This window comes from Grammomys surdaster, unplaced genomic scaffold (assembly GCF_004785775.1).
Source record: "Grammomys surdaster isolate TR1022 unplaced genomic scaffold, NIH_TR_1.0 222, whole genome shotgun sequence".
NCBI lineage: Eukaryota > Metazoa > Chordata > Mammalia > Rodentia > Muridae > Grammomys > Grammomys surdaster.
The window spans coordinates 2,098,286-2,113,110 of NW_021604667.1; positions in this window are offsets into that span (position 1 = coordinate 2,098,286).

Below are 14,825 nucleotides of genomic sequence, written 5' to 3' on the forward strand. Positions count from 1 at the left end.
TGGCTATCTATGTTTCTGACTGTTATGTCAGAAGCTTAGAGAGTAGTGGAGTTCTTGGGTTTGAGTATGTGACTACATACAGGAACCTGGAGGACCTCAACAAGAGCCTAGGGAAGGGTAGACCTCTGGGGTAATGTATCTGTAACATCAACTAATACCAGGGCTAATGATAGTTCATGTGAGTCACAGTGGAAACTAAGGACAGGAAGGATCCTGGGATAACTCCTCTATGACCACATTACAATTGTCAGGGTCAGTCTGAGTTTACACAGAAAGATGGGAATGGGTAAGTATCTAGGGTCACATGTTTTGGGTTTTGTTGTTGTTGTTGATAGTGGTGGTAGTGATGGTAGAGTGTGTGTGTGTGTGTGTGTGTGTGTGTGTGTGTGTGTGTGTGTTTTACAGGTTCCATGGTTGATTTGAGTTTGCATAAGTCTCAAGTGTAACTGGGAACTGAGGGAACCTGGGGTCGTGTGTGTCTGGCCTCATACAAGTTCTGTTTTATGCAAATTTTCATAGTTCTGGGGGGAATCTGGGTACTGAAAAGGGGAACTGAAAAAAATCACAAATCCCAATGGAAGAACAAAAGATCTCCAATATACAAAGCATTCCTAAGGGAAGAAAGACTAGAGTCATTATAATACCTCACTTCAAGTTATATGACAGTGATATAGCAACAAAACCGACAAAGCATAAAAGCAGATGTGCAGGTCATAGGAACAGACTATAATATCCATAAAGCTCCAGCTCCCTGATTTTTCACAAAGATAGCAAAAATACTCATTTAATTAATGATGTTGGGAAAGATAGCTGTCTACACTTACAAGAATAAATCTGGATCTTATCACTTGTTCTGTACACAAATTAAACCCAAGAGATGGCAAGACAGCTCAGTTGTTTAGAGCACTTGTGGTTCTTACAGGGAACCCATGTTCAATTCCTAGTACCCACATGGTGGGTCCCAAAATTTGGCCACTGTGTAAATAAGTATGTAAGTTCTTTAAAAATTCTATTACTGAGACTATAATACCACCCAGATATACCAATCTCAGGCATATATCTGAAAAATTCTGCATCCCACCATCGAGATACTTGTATATTGATGTTTCTCACTGCTCTCTATTCACAATAGTTAAGGAATTATATCAACCTAGTTGTCAATCAACCCACAAATGGAAAATGAAAATGTGATAAATATATACAATAGAATTTTATTCAGCTGTAAAGAAAAACGGAAATTAAGAAATTGGCAGGAAAATACATGGAACTGGAAAATACATGGTGTTAGTAACTCAGGCTTAGACAAATACCACATGTACCCTCTTGTATGGATGCTAGCTATGAGTGTTTATAGAGACCAGGAAGTTGGAAAGGAGCCATGAGAGTTAGAGAAAGAGACAGGCTAGAAAAGGCAGTAGAACACGTGTGATATTAAAGTGGTAGGGGGTATACTAAGGATGGAAAGGTTTAAGTGGCTATGAGAGGGGAGGAAAGTGGTGGAGAGCAAGCAAACCAGTTACAAAATAAATCAAGGAAGAACTTACACATATGTGCTTTGCCTGGGGGGAAAAACTGCACCTGAAAGTAATAGGTCAGTAAATGAAAATCCCAGTGGTAGGGCTTGGCTGGCTGGCTGGCTGTGAGTTGCTGGTCAAGGAGGCTCATAGGGCCCCCACATCAATATAGGCTATCATCGCCACTACTCTTGGTTGCCCAGCAGAACTTGGTGGTATGACTGCTTTGCTAAAGACCACACACACCACACTTTGGTTGCATAGCTGCTAGGGGAGAAAAGATATCAACAGTCTCAACCATCCGTGGATCCTGTGCTGTAACACTGAACTGCCAGGCAAGATGTGCCTATGGAGGGAATCCATGATTAATACTGCAAAGCTAGCCAAAGAAAGCCTGTGGCTGGAGAAGTCATGTGTCATAATGGGGAAGTGGCTACTGTTGTTTCACTAATTGTATTGGACTTGTCAAACTGCTTTCTAAACACTTTTATGTGCACAGAATGCTGCCACTGTCACTCCAGGGTGTCAGTTACTGCAGTGATTCATAAGTGATCAGAGTGATGGGACTAAGTAACTAGTGAATGCTCAACCCTAAGCAGGAGTATATCACCACTACAAGGCTCTCAAGGAACATTGCAGATGAGGGGACAGAAAGACTGTAAGCAAAGAAAGCAAGGTAAGAAGTGTTGTGGAAGGCTGCCATCTGGCCATGACATAGCCATTAGGTTCAGCTATGAATTTATAGCAACTGTGATTACATGCAAAGGACCTGTACAAGACGAGGACTCTCAGTGTTTCATCATGGTGGAAGGAGGGGCTCATAAGGCTGTGCCTCATCCCACCTCACCCTAAGGAGGTGTTGCCCATTAATGGCCCCTGGAAGAAAAAGAGGCATTTTATTCGGCACTGCCACTGATAAGTTGCCCCAGTCATGGAAGCAACTCTAATTAAACTCATTGGGTCTCCAAAGTAAAGAAATAAGTAAAAACATATGAAAGTGAAAAGGAAGAATGGTCATAGAGAGGAAGGGCTTCAGTGGGGTCTGGAAGAGAACAAAAGAAGGTAATAGTGAATGTAATTAAATATACTCTATCCATTTGTGACAATGCCAATGAAATCCATAATTATGCATAATTAACCTGATAGTAAGATTTTACTCTGAGTTTGAAAATCACTTGAGCAATGAAATTTGATTTTCCAGAATCCTCTATCTAGTCACCACTAGCACACTTGAAGGGCAGACGGTTCTTCTTTGGGGAACCCAAACTAACACTCTCGGGAGTGCTTTATTCTTTACCAAAACACAAACATGTAATGACACCAAACTGTATTTTAGGGGAAAAAAGAAAAGAAAAATATCACTTCTTGGTTTCATGTTTTACTACAAAGCTTTAATAATCAAACTAGTGCAATAAGGGCATAAGGATAGCTATACAACTCAACACAATAGAATTAAGAATCCACATATGTACGAATAATTGTTGAAAAGGGCATCAAGACCATTCACTGAGGAAAGAATAAATAAGCCTGGAAAAGTGGGATATCCACATGTTAAATGGAGAAAGTTGGACTATGTCTCATATCACATATAAAAATGTGCTGGCTAGTATTTTTTTTTTATCCACTTGACACAAGCTAGAGTTAATCTTTGAAGGGGGAGCTATAATTGAAGAACCGCCTCCATAAGACTGGCCTGTAAGTAAACTGTGGAACATTATCTTATTAGTGATTGATGTGGGAGCAGGAGAGCACAGCCTGCTGTGGGTGATGCCACCACTGGGAAGAAGTGATCCTCAATGGCATAAGGTAGTAGGCTGAGCAATACTTGGAGAGCAGCCCAACTAAGCAGCATTCCTTCTGTGTTCTTCTGTTTCAGTTCCTGCCTCAAGATTCCTGCCCTGAGCTCCTGCTTGAAAGAACACCATGACAAAAATGGAATTACGACTCATACGATGGGAGAAAAATGTCAACTTATCATTAATGTAAAGGAGTGCTAGCTATATAAAGGTCACTAAGGATTCAGAATTAATAAGCATGTAGTATTTTTCCACATATCTGAATAGACATTCCCTAGGGAAGATAGTTATACAAATAGACAATGAACATGTGAAAAGACTCAACACAGCCTGGGTAGCTCAGACTTGTGCTTATAGCTACTCCAGAGGCCGAGGCCGGAAGATTCAAGTTCACAGTCATCCTGGGATACAGTGATTTTAAAGACAGCCTGGGTCACTTAGGCTGGTTTTGTCACAAAGTTTAAAAAGCAGGGGTGTGTGTAGAGCTATAACTAAGTGGCAGTCAACTTGCTTATCATGCACGAGGCCTTAGGTTCAAAACCCATGGCCAATAACAATAACCACAAAGTAGAGACAGCCCAAATACCCATCAGCAGATGAATATGTAAACAAATTGGGCATTACTCTAGGAATGGAATATTATTTAACCAAAAGAAATAAAGTAAATACAAGTCACAACATGGATCAACCTTGAAAGTTATTATATTGAATATGAAGACCATGTAATATTATCCTATTAATTTGCAATGTCCACAGGTAGAAAAACTATACAGACAGAGGAGAGGAGCAGTAGATTGGGGGTGTAAGCATCTCTATAGTAGGCTACAGAGTCCTTTGCATATGTGCCTGAGAGTGATGGAGCTGGATCATGTGGTTGATCTATTTCTAGTTTTGTTGAGGAACCTCCACACTGATTTCCATAGTGGCTGCACCAGTTTGCACTCCCACCAGCAGTGAGTAAGTGTTCCTCTTTCCCCACATCCATGCCAGCATTTGTCGTCATTTGTTTTTTTGGATCTCAGCCATTCTGGCTGGGGTAAGATGAAATCTCACAGTACTTTTCATTTGCATTTCCCTGATTGCTAGAGACCTTGAGCATTTTTAAAAAGACAACAACCATTTTCTTAGTCATTTGCATTTTGTCTCTTGAAAACTCATTTTATTCCATTTTTTTGATTGGGTTTTGTTTTCTTGATATTTAGGATTTTTTGTTTCTTTTTTTGTTTTTGTTTTTGCTTTATTTTAGTTCTTTGTATAGTCTAAGTAACCCTCTGTATTGGTAGTAGAGATTTTTTTCCTATTCTGTAGGCTGTCTCTTTGCTCAAATTATGGTATCATTTGCTGTACAGAAACTTTTGGTTTCATGAGATCTTAAGTATTTATTGTTGATCTTAATGGCTGCACTATTATTGGTGACCTGTTCAGAAAGTCCTTTTCTAGACTGAGGGAAAGTAGGTCCAGTGACAGGCCCAAATTGCGACCCATCTCAAGGAGAGGGTCCAAGGCCAAACACTATTACTGATGCTGTGGTGTGCTTACACACAGGAGCCTAGCATGGCTGCCCTCTGAGAGGCCCAACAAGCAGCTGAAAGAGTCAGATGCAGATATTTGCACCCAATCAATGGACAAAAACTGCTGACCTCTGTGGTTGAATTAGGGGAAAGCTGGAAGAAGCTGAGGAGGAGGGTGACCCTATAGGAGAACCAGCAGTCTCAATTAACTTGGACCCCTGAGACCTCTCAAATACTGGACCACCAACCAGGCAGCATACACTGGTTGGTCTGAGGCCCCTGACATATACACAGCAGAGAACTGCCTGGACTGGGCTCAGAGAGAGAAGACACACCTAGCCCTTGAGAGACATGGGACCCGAGGGAGTGGGGAGACCTGGCAGAGTATGTAGGAGGGTCATGAGGGTGTGGGGACTTCCTCTTGGAGATGGTGTTTGGGAGGAGGGATGGAACAGAGAACTGTTGGAGGGTGAATGGGAAGGGGATAGCAACTGGACTGTCAAAATTATTTAAAGTATTAAAAAAAAACAGTCCTTTTCTACGCCAATGAGTTTAAACATATTTCCTTCCTATTCCATTGATCTATGAGTCTGTTTTTATGTCACTAACATGCTGTTTTTATTACTTTAACTCTCTAATATAACTTGAAATCTAGAATAGTATCAGCTGCTTTATTTTTTAGGATTATTTTGGATGTCCCAAATCTTCAGTGTTTCCACATGAAATTTAAAATTAGTTTCCTACTCCTGTGAAAATTTGTGTTGAAACTTTGATGGAGATGAATATGTAGATTGCTTTTGGTAGGGTAGCCATTTTCACAGTATTTATCCTGCCAATCCATGAATATGGAATGTATTTCCAATATTCTTCAATTTCCTTTTTTGATGCCTTAACGTTTTCATAATACAACTCTTTCAATTCCTTGGTTAGATTTATTTCAAGATATTTTTGAAGCTATTGTGAATGGAATTATTCCCCTGATTTCTTTCTTGGTCCATTAGCTATTTGTATATAGGATGGCTACTGATTTTTTGTGTATTAATTTTGTATCCTGCTACATTGCTGAAAGTATTCACCAGCTGTGGGAGTTTTCTAATGGGATCTTTAGGATCTTTTATGTATACAATTATATCATCTGCAAATAAAGATTCTTTGACTTCTTCCTTTCTTGTTTGTATCTTCTTGATTGCCTTCAGATATCTTATTGCTCTAGCTAAGACTTCAGTTACTACTTTAACTATGTATGGAGAGAGTGAATACCCTTGTGTTGTTCCTGATTAGAACGGAAATGCTTTTAGTATCTCTCCATTTAGGTAGATGTTGGCTGTGGGTTTGCTGTAAACCACCTGAGTATGTCACTTGTATCCCTAGTCTCCCCAAGACTTTTATCATGAAGGGATAAAGATTGTTCCTTGTTCCGGCATTTAATGATGGTTCCTTTCCTTAAGTCTTTTTTATGTGGTGAATTATATTTATTGACTTACATATGTTAAGCCATCCCTGCATCTCTGGGATGAACCTACTTTGATCATAGTGGATACTATTTTTTAATTAGACTAAATTGTACCATTTTCCCTCTTCTATTTTCTTTCTCCAGCTCCTTCCATGTACTCCTCCACCCCCTCTCAAATTCATGACCTCTTTTTCTTTAATTGTCATTGTCACATATATGTATAAATATATAAATACAACCTGATGAATCCATTTTATGTTGATTTTGTGTATATGATTTCAGGTCTGACCCCTTGGTACTCGACAGCCAACTGGTGTGATTTTTTTCCCTAGAGAAGACTACTTTCTCTTGCTCTCAGCATTCCTTAGTTAACTGTAGTTTTTTTGTTTAGGAGTGAAGTCCTATGAGAGTTCTCCTTTCCACAATAACATGTCTGTTGGTGTCTTCATTGTTCCATTTCTGTTTAAGAGAGCTAGCTTTTAGTCATAAATGTCTTTAATCTGTTTTCATCACGGAAAGTTTTTATTTCTCCTTCAATTTTAATAGGTAGTTTATCTGGAGTTAATAGCCTGGTTTGATAGTTGTGGCCTTGGAGTGTATCTTTCCAGGCCCTTCTGACTTTAAAGATTTCTGTTGAATAATCATATATTATTCTATTAGGCCCCCTTTTATAAGTGACTTGACTTTTCTGCCATGTGTATTTCAATACCTTTTCTTTATTCTGTATTTTTAATGTTTTAACTATGATGCATTGTGGAGAATTTATTCTTTGATTTGTTTGACCACAATTATAATCATTCTTTCGAATTCTTTGTAAGTTCCTCCAGATCATTTTCCTTTGGGGACATTACTATTAGATTTGTAGTTTTTGCTTTTTCTTGCTTGAACTTTTTTCTTCAGCAGAGGTGTTTACAGTGTTCAGGGTGAAGCTAATTCATAAATTCATAGCAGGGTTGAGATATCAATTTTCTGTTTTTCTAGTATTTGGGGATATTGCCTCTGTTCAGGGCTTCTGTTTCTCTGCTACAATTGGATGTCTTCAGCAGTTTGATTAAAGATCCTAGAGCCATTTTCCCCTGGCAGCACTGACTCCTCAAGTCCCCATAGGGCAACTGGAGTGTCTCAGTCAGGATATGGCATGGTTCTGGGAGTCTAGGTAACATGTGATGGCTGAAAGGTCCTTGGGCATCAGAGGTGGAATCTGATAAGTCCTGAAGGAAGGGAGACAGACTGAGAAGAGGAAGTTGGCTGTCTCTGGCAAGAAGCTGAGGTACTTAGGTGACCCAAATGATGGTAGACCAAGAGACAAAGCATAGGTAGCATACTTGAGTCCTCCTTATAAGTGGTGGCTACAACCCCCCCCCATAGCAAGTGTGTAGGAATCAAATGGGTCCCAAAGGAAGAGAGATGGGCAGAGAGGAGGTGGCTATACCTGGCAAGCACCCGAAGTACTTGGTCAAACTTAATGGAAGAGAGTGAGAAGAGGGTACAGCTTACTTGAGTCCACATCACATTTGGTGGCTATAGTTGAAAACAGTTCATTATTTTTATCTATTTATTTAGTACTTACTTATTTTGGGACAAAAATGTCACTATATAGCTCAGGCTAGACTGAGAGTCACGATCCTCCTTCAATAGTGTCTTGAGAATTCTTTATTTGTATCATCTTTATTTATTTTAATTGTTTGTTTATTTTCATAAAGGAAGGTGGACACATACCCTGTTACTACCTCTTAGCCAGAAGTAGAGGTTTCCCTGATTTTTAAAATTGAAGAAATTGAGACCAAAGGCAGTTAACTTTAAAAAAGAAAAAAAAACACACAAGTTGTTGACAAACTCAGGAAAATAGCTGGAATTGCTCATTTCTAGTTTGAAATTGAAACAAGAGTCTTCCTTTTTTTTTACAGGGTACTAATTTATTACATTTGTTTTCATGTGTGCTTGTGCATGCATATACGTATTGTGGGGGTGGGGAGATGTTTACTCACATGCCACTGCACACATGTGGAAATCAGATGACAACTTACAGGAGTAGGTTCTTCCCTCTCACTGTGTGGGACTTTAGGGATTGAAGCTTAGGCCATCAGGATTGGTGGCAAGTATCTTTACTACCTGAGCCACCTCACTGGCTCACAAGTTACTTCTTATCTGTATATCGTCTTCTGGGGCAAATTGGTTGCAGAAAGGTAAGTCAACCAGGTTTATACTAAGTAAATGCCTTTGGCTTGAGAGTTCCTGAAAGGTTCTGATCAGTTCTCTTGGAATCTCAATCTGCACACCTACATAGCAGTGCCTCATTCCTGAGTAGATGGCACCATCCGTGGCAGCCAGGATCTTCGAGTCTATTTGGGAGAAAACTATGTGTGAAACCATATCTGTGACTCAAATGACTCGAGCATATATGGCTGTACAATCATGAGTCACTCAGCCGTGCAGCCGAGGGAGCCAGAAGGGGTCACTGCCTGCAGGCTTTTCTCAGGGATGGCTCCTCAGAGCAGGAAGTCACTGGGGCTTTGAAGGAAAAGCAGTGTTCCTTGAGGGGCAGCAAGGCAGGACACCATCTCTTCAGGGCCATGGTAAGTTACATGCAGATCCTCCCAGGGTCCTTGATTGTAGGGGAGGGATGGACATGGTTTCCTGGATAAAAGGCAAACAGAGTATTTGATGGGGATTCTGTGATGATGAAAAGATTGAAGAATGGGGAACCCTCTTAACCTACCACACAATTGACTCCTCCTGGGGATATTTCATTATATATGAAAAGCAAGATTGTTTGCGGGTCAGAAAAGGCTTGATTGTTCACTTAAAGCAGTGCGGCAGGTGATTCAGACACTAGCAATTCAATCATGTGGTGAAAATGCATTGAGCACTTACTGTATTCTTGGAGTTTTGCTGTGGACTGAGTTACTGGTGCCAAAGACTTACACCTTGCTTTTAGTTTACAGTCTCAATAGACAGGGTAAGACAAACACAGTTCCTTAAAGAAGGATCTTTTTCGTTCCCATTCAGCTCCCTCTGCCAGTCACAGAAGTGGCCAGATGTAGACCTACCTTCAGGCTAGGGTGGAGCAGGAGAGAGACCCCAGAGCATACACCCCAGAGAACTTTCGGTATAATGTCAAACAGACAGGGAGAATCCCTGGAAGACCATTTCAAGCCCCTCCTTTATAGCCTGCCTGAAAACTGGCCGTGTTGGGCAGACTCCCTTTTTCAGCGCATGCTCACTCCTCCATGTTTTGTTGAATTAAGAAAGATGTGCTTAAATCAATGTTTAGCTTCTCTGGGAAGGCACAGCCCTTTGAAGAATCATGCCCAACACTTTGTCAAGGCTTTGTTATCGCCTGTGACACCTGCCATGGTACTCTGCACAGGATGAGTATTTGAAAAATGTCCCGTGAATAAATCTATCTCTTCCATCTGCACAGTGCCTAACTGTGCACACAGGCCTTTCTATGCCATTTATTTCTTTAGATGCCTTGCAGGGTGTCAAATGAGATGACTTCCCTTGCCCTGGGACGCTGAGACAATGATAGGGTATCATGGTGTCTTATGCGATCCTGCCTCCACTCCACACACATGACAGCATGTCACTTGGCCTTTGCTGACTTCCTAGTTACCATGCTGCAGCGAAAGTGTTGTAGGTGCTCTTCAAACAGAAACCTCTAGAGGGGTGCCTCCTCCATAAAAGGGGAGTAAAAGAGCCCAGGGTTCTCAAACGCAGCCTCTCCTGCTGCTCATGCAAGTCGTGGAAAGGCAGCAGATCATAAGAAACAGTGGCCTCTTACAAGACTCTACTTTGACTCTCATATTCCAAGGACATCACCTTCAAAGGCTCTGTGACCTATAATACATCTCAACTGCTGGGAATGTAGTTGCATCAGACTGTTCCATCCTTCCTATTGAATAGGAATTGCTACTCCAGCAGTTTGTAGCCCTGTATGGTTTATATCACCAAAATCTTCTCGCTTACAGACTTTCCTAGCTATGAAAGAATAATGCTGCCATCATCTCCCTCTGCATAGACTGTGCCTTGCCATTCACTCAGACAACATTCCATCATCTTGATGCCTCAGGGTAGATACATTAGGTGGCTGTTCTGTAAGCTGGAACTTTTGCCTCCTTGTTCATTTTTCTTCAGTGAGTTTTCCATCCTTGACAAAATAAAAATCTTCTTAATACAAGTGTCCTAGATAGAAACATACCTATGTATCTTGGTTGACAGTTTGGGTTTGATAACACCATGCTCAGCAATTCCAGGACGGGGACATATTCCCAAGTGAGCAAACAGTAGAGTTTTGGAGAAAATCCCTATCAACTCCAAGGGCATTAGATCAAGAAACCTATTTGCTGAGCAGACTGATAGGCAAGTGTTTACTCAGTTTGAAAGCACATTTATTTTTAAGAGGCATTCATAAACTTATTGAATTTGAGTGTATTTTTTGTCTATTCTCCCTTGGTTTTCAGATATGAATTTATGAGACAAATATGACTAGCTATATCTCACAGCTATTTGTGGCTGATGCTGACTTTTTTAATATAAATTTTTCATTATCACTCTTGGCCTTTTGGCTACAATCAAGTGATCTTTTGTGTTGGCGTCTATTTATTGTACATAGTGATGAATTTCATAAAGACTTTTTCATACTTTGACTATATTCTCTTCCCCCCCTTTCCTTTCTCCTCTCCTTCTTATTATTCTTATTCATTTCCTTTAGGCAATCTCATTTATATTCTAGGGTTCTATATACATGTGTGATTGAATGTATCTATCTAAAATCCAGGATATACAAATTGGTGCAAACATTCGATGTTTATCTATGTCTATGTTTATCTATTTCACTTAATATAATTACTTCTAGTTGTATCTATCTTCCTGCAGATGGCATTATTTAATTCTTTCTGGCTTTTTCCAGCCTATTTATGTGAGCCTTCCTGGATTGGAAATGTTCACATTGTAGGTTTCTTACTCACTTAACACTCAGTTGGATGGAAGGTAAAAGAATGTTCTGAAGGTTAAGTATTCAAAGCTACAGTGCATTGATAGACCATCAAAACCTCTGATAAATCTCTTCTAAAATGACATTGTTGCACAGGAGCCACGGGGGAAACAGGGATTAGGGGCCTTAAAGGGAATTTTCACAAGCAGATCTAGGGACTTGTGTACCAGCATCACCTCATAAAGTGAGAGGTGTCCAAATGAGATGCCAGAATCCTATCTGACAAAATGGACATTGTACAAGCTACTTAGCCTTCCTCAAACCCAACTGCTCAGCTTGAATAAAACTGTGAGAAGTATCTAACTCCCAAAGTATCAACTGAGGCCATCCACTCTATTCCCAACTCTGCTCCTTTTTATTTGAAATGTCTCTCAGATACTGTGCTTCTTTCTTTTCTCAGCTATATTCTAGTCTTTCCACTGTGACCAATGTGATCTTTTTAAAAGAAAAAAGAACATATCATTTCTTTTTTTTTTTAATATTTCTTTTTTTTTAAAAGATTTATTTATTTATTTTATTGATGAGTACACTGTAGCTGTCTTTAGACACACCAGAAGAGGGCATCCAATCTCATTACGGATGGTTGTGAGCCACCATGTGGTTGCTGGGATTTGAACTCAGGACCTCTGGAAGAGCAGTCAGTGCTCTTAACCGCTGAGCCATCTCTCCAGCCCCGAACATATCATTTCTTTTCTCTAGTCCCTGGCTAACTCTCTGTAATTTCCAAAATAAAGACTCTAACTCCCAAAGCTGGATGTAGTAGCTCTTAGAGGACGACCACAAGTTGGAGGGCCAGCCTGAGCTACATAGTAAGACAATCCTGTTTTAAATGAAAAGAAAATATTGCAACCCCTTACTCTGATCTAAACTAACTTTTCATGACTGACAGGTGCTTCACTTTTTAGGTTCTCCCACACCACTCTCCTTAATTTTTAGACTACAGTCATAGTAAACTAATAGTTCTTTCCCAAAGCAGCTTCTTTCACCTCTAGCCTTTGTGCTAGTTTCTTGCTGTACCTAGAACACTCAGTCCTTCCAAGTTGCCCTTTCTTTCCTTTAGCTATTGAATTGTTTGGAATTCTGTGCCCTTATTATCTTCCCAGGAGGTCCTCCCCCAATCTGAACTGATTTTTCTCTGTGTTTCCTTCCCTTCGTGCTTCTGTCTTCTTAGCACTCATCAACCTGATTGAAACTGCCCTTTTCCTGGTTTCTTTCTCCCACTCAGTTCTGCAGAACTATGTCTTACTCATGAGTATGTTCTCAGAAGAGTCTGTTGAATGAATGATGCATGTTTAAGTGTTTTTAAAAGTGCAACCTGCTATACTAGTATTAAGTATTGCATAATATTACCGTGTTCAACTTGGTTATTTAATATTTTTGATATGAACTATTATCACAGTTATACTCTTTCTGCTTCTTTCTTAAAGCTGATACTAAATAAGGTCTTCATGTTATTGAACATTTAGAGTGAACTAGACTGAGGTATAATTTGATGTGATGTCATTTATAAACTAGGTTCTCCTATAAGTATCCCAATTTTTCAGATGGAAAAAAAAAACCTAAGCTCACAAACATAGGTTCAACAACATTGAGAATTGTACCTATTGTCTAGCTAGATTTGTTGTTGCTGTTGTTGCTTTTGAACTGAGGCCTAACCCTGCAGGTTAGGTTACCCTGGAATTTCTTGTGAAGTCCAGGCTGGTTTTGAACTGGCAGTGATCCTTGTGTCCAATCTCCCAGATTCTGTTTACAGGCACGTTCCACCGTGTCTAGCCTCATAGCCAGATCCTGGATCTAGATTATTCAAAATCCTAGTCTTGCCAAACTTTTCAAATAAAGAAATTATCAACAAAGGAAAATGATAATTCACAGGATCAGAAAAATATGTATCAATTGTGAATTTGCTGAGGTATTGATGGGCTGCAGAACTTCTGGAATTCAATAATTTGAAACAATTTCAACATGATAGTAAAAATCAATACAGAAACCCAAATATATATTTCTGTAAAAAAAGATATACAAATCTCCAAAAAGTCTATGAAGTAATTGATCATCAAAAATGCTAATTTAAACTACAATGAGATAACACTTCACATGCACTAGGGCGGCTTCTATTTTTAAAATGTGTTGACAAGGAAATGGAGAAGTTAGAACCCTTGTGCATTGCTACTGGGGATATAAAATGGTTCAGTTGTTGTGGAATGTGCTATGGAGTTTCCTCCTTCTTGAAGGTGCAACGAAATCCTCAAGGGAGCAAATATGGAGACAAACTGAGGGACAGAAACTGAAGGAGGGGCCATTTGAAGACCTTTCCACCTGAGTATCCATCCCATGTGCAGTCACCAAAGGTAGATGCTGATGTGGAAGTCAGGAAGTGCATGCTGATAAGAGCCTGATATAGTTGTCTCCTCAGAGGCCTTCAACAGTCTGACATATTCAGAGGCAGATGCTCACAACTAGCCATTGAACTGATCATGGGGTTCCCATTGGAGGAGTGAAGACTGAAGGAGCTGAAAGGGTTTGTGGCACCATGAGGAGAGCAACAATACCAACCAACCACACCTCCCAGGGTCTAAACCACCAGCCTGGGAGCACTTAGGGAGGGACCCATGGCTTCAGCTGTACATGTAAGAGTGGAGGGCCCTGCTGGGCATAGGTGGAAGAAGAGAACCTTGACCTCATGAAGGCTGGATGCCCTGGGGGTGGGAATTTTGAGGGTGGGGAGGTGGGAGTGGGGGGGTAGATAGAGGTTACATCCACAGAGAAGAAGGAGGAGGGGTAAGGGGATAGGGGGTTCCCAGGTGGGTGGGGGATGGGGTAAGGGGACAACATATGAAATGTAAATAAAACACCCAATAAAAAAATTTTAAAAAAAGGTACATACCACATGGTTCAGCAATTCCACTTCTAGGTATCTACTTTACAGTGTTAATCACAGAATCTCAAAGGGATATTTGTTTACCTCAGTTTAAAGGTGTATTATATACAGTAGCTCAAAGGTGATGCAGTCTAAGTGTCCCTTAATAGATGAATAGATACATGTGTAGACTATCAATATCATTCATCCTTTTAATGTTGAGTACAATTGGAAAAGCTAACTGCTAATTCTAACCATTTTCTAGTCTTGTCAATGTCAGGAAATTCACTCCTGATCAATATTTTTTTGGTTGTTATTTTATTTTATTTTTTAAACAGGATGAAATAAGTTTAATGTATAATTATTTTTAAATTTTTTAAATTTTATTTATTTACATTCTAGCCATTGTCCCACGTCCCAGTCCCCCTTCCCACAGTTCCTCATCCCACTCCTCCTCCCCCTTCCCTCTGAGAGGGTGCTGTCCTCAACAGGCCTCCCCCTTCCCTGGGGCCTCAAATTAAGCACATCTCCCATTGAGGCTAGACCAAGCACTCCTCAGCTATATATGTGCAGGGGGCCTCAGACCAGCTCCTGTATGCTGCCTGGTTGAAGGCTCAGTGTCTGAGAGATCTCAGGGGTCTGGCTTAGTTAAGACTGCTGGTCTTCCTATGGGGTCACCCTCCTCCTCAGCTTCTTTA